The sequence below is a fragment of the Dermacentor variabilis genome, chromosome 4 (genome assembly GCF_050947875.1).
Source record: "Dermacentor variabilis isolate Ectoservices chromosome 4, ASM5094787v1, whole genome shotgun sequence".
NCBI lineage: Eukaryota > Metazoa > Arthropoda > Arachnida > Ixodida > Ixodidae > Dermacentor > Dermacentor variabilis.
The window spans coordinates 224744821-224747656 of NC_134571.1; the positions used below are offsets into that span (position 1 = coordinate 224744821).

Consider the following 2836-nt stretch of genomic DNA (forward strand, 5'->3'; position numbering starts at 1 on the left):
TTAATTTACCAAGTGAGATGAGTTACATTTATGGCTCATTCAGTCATATCACACTGCAAGCTGCATTCATCGATCTTCAATTGGATTTTGCAAATGTTTAATGAAACATGTTTCCCTTTATATATATGCAATGGCAAACCCTTCCGTGTGTTCCAAAGGTAAAATTGAAGCTCTAAATTAAAGAAGACATTTCTAGTCAGAAACGAGCAAAAATGGTGAATGCAGAGTATCAGAAGCCCAAGGTACAGAAATTATGAGAAGTGTCGAATGATTTTAAGGAAAGAGTCGTATTTGAAAATGCAAGATTCTTTAGTGGAGGTCAAGCAAGTCAATATAGGTAGAATGCTCTACAAAATTATGCGAGTGAGGGGATGTCAAACAATGGGTTAGGAAATGCGTTGTTTTTCTGCAAAACAAAAGCTGATTGCCATTACATAAGTCACTTTAGCATCATGAGACTGCTGCTTGATAAATTCAGAAATAAATCAAAAAACAAGACATGCAAAAATAAAGAAAACAATGTAATGATGCTCTCTCCACACTGGGATAAATAAAAACAAACACATCACATCTAATGTGGACACATCAGACGCCTCAGAATTCAGTTTCGAGCTATGGCACCTGCCGCATAGATGTGGGGGGCCTTGCACTAATAGTGATAGTTATCATTGCATTTAGAAATTGAAAGCATTCGTGCAGACAAGGACGATTCTCTATATTTTTGGCTACCATTTCAAATGCCTCCACCAAGTGTTACAATGCTGCACGCAGCCATACTCTCGCAGCAACACCAGCAGCTAAAAAGCAGAACCAGTCAAAGTGCTGGTGTGTACTGGACACTATGTTTGAAAACTTTTAGGCAAGAAGAGTGCAGGAAGCAGACATAACAACTGCATTTATTTCCACAATTCCCCATTTGAATGGCCTTTTCTTTTTGCTTAGACAATGCCTACGCCAAGCCACAGCAGCTCCCTCATACAGACTCCGCAAGCCAAGAGGCCGTGGAGGCAAATGCAGGTAAGAGGCAAGAAGCAATAGCACTGGCATCGACATTCATCTAATTTCTTTCTTTTTCTTTCGTTTAGGCAGCCAGCACACCTCGAACAGCCACCTTGACTGCGGGTGTGTCACCCTAGTCGCCAAGGAAACATTTGAGGGAAAGCGACAGGCAATGTGAACAGCCACTTCTCCATGTAAACAATACTCTTTCTCTCGGATGACTCCTACGCCTCGCCACGCCAGCACACTTGTGCACAAAGATGCCGCGGAGGCACGTGCAGGTCAGAGGCAAGAAGCAGTGGCACTGGTGTCGACATTCACCCAATTTCTTTTTCTTACACTGAGGCAGCCAGCACACCTCGAACAGCCACCTTGACTGCGGGTGTGTCAGTAGATTCCTGTTGTACATATGCTCATAATAAACTTCAGTAAACTTGAACTTGATAATAAACTTGAAGGCAAATGGGACATTGATGCATTGTTTTTTTGGACATTTATTGTACACATACAATATATGTTATACTTTGCAGTGCTACAGAGCGTATTTTGAAGCTTCCCCCTATATTTCGTACCTTTAATTACGTATGTGTTGTGTGGCCCTCAATGCAGTTCATGTTGTAGCAGCTGCTTTGTCTGTGTATCGCACATTGGCTTAAGCTCGTGATACCTACATATTTATCTCACATATACAAAATAAAGTTCTATGTAGTCCTCAGTGTTACAACAAAAATGAAACAATCCGATCGTGGAATTGTGTTTAATACAGTGATTCCTATGACAGTTACTGACAAGTTGACAACTTGAACTGGTCAAACCGTCCATAGCCTCCTCTATATTTCAAAAATAAAGGAGGCTATGATCCGTCATGGCAAGGAATTGTATGTATACATAAAGAAAGGGGGGGTATGTGTGTGTGTTTGTAGTGGAGGGTATAGGATTAGGGCGGTACGAAAAAATGTACCAACACCGTCCTCTAGACCCATTCCGTTAGGGTACCGTAACAAAGCGTATTATGCATAAAGTTCATACAACCAACTCTGATATTACTACACACGCCATGGCGACGCGAGCTACATTTGCCATGACACCTTTGCGACTGCACCAGATGCCCTCCATATTATTCTCGTTCATCGTGCTCACTGCACCGAGGCAAAAGAAAGATCATGGGCGCAGGTGCCTTTAAAGTATCTCGACCTTGCGAGGCGCTGCTGCGCTTGCCAAGGGAGCTGTCCGTGCGAACACTCCCTGGCACACACCTGCCTCAGCGGCCCCAACCTACGTACCGTTCTGCTTCGTGCTTTGATCCCCCCACTGTCCCTTGGGTGCCCTGCAGTTCCTGCGCCGCCTGCTTTATTATAATCTCAGGTGCTCTCCTGAGACTTCCGTTTGTCGGTTACATGTGCCCTACAGCTAGATCAGTACTTACAATAATAAAAAAACCCGATTTATCGTCGCGACGATAGATCGCGAAAGCGGCTTTTGCAGCATACGGCGCCCGTACGAAGAGAATTGCGGAACGCCAACGAGGAATCTGACCACAGCTTCGAGCTCGTAATCCTCGACTGACACTCCTGCAACAGGCGTGACCGCTGAAAACCGCATACCGCCGGAAACTTCAACAGGATCATCCCTCGGTTGCATAACTGCCACCTGTACGGCCAACTTGGACCACACCCACACCATCGCGCAACATAGAATAAAGAACCAACTTATAAAGCCCAAACGCACGGCTGCAGCGTGCACACATCACGACACTACAAGCGAGACTCCATGCTGGTTGCCGGATTAAAACTGACTACTGTCACCAAGTCTAGCAAGCGTCTCTGGAGCTGGAAAC

At 44.7% G+C, this 2836-nt stretch overlaps 1 long non-coding RNA gene across 1 annotated transcript; it reads left to right on the top strand.

The window, feature by feature from the left end:
- The first annotated feature begins 913 nt into the window (after positions 1-913).
- Positions 914-1465, top strand: LOC142578153 (uncharacterized). Its single transcript, XR_012827195.1, has 2 exons — positions 914-1017; positions 1086-1465. It is a non-coding gene; the product is annotated as an uncharacterized LOC142578153 (long non-coding RNA).
- Positions 1466-2836: the final 1371 nt, after the last annotated feature.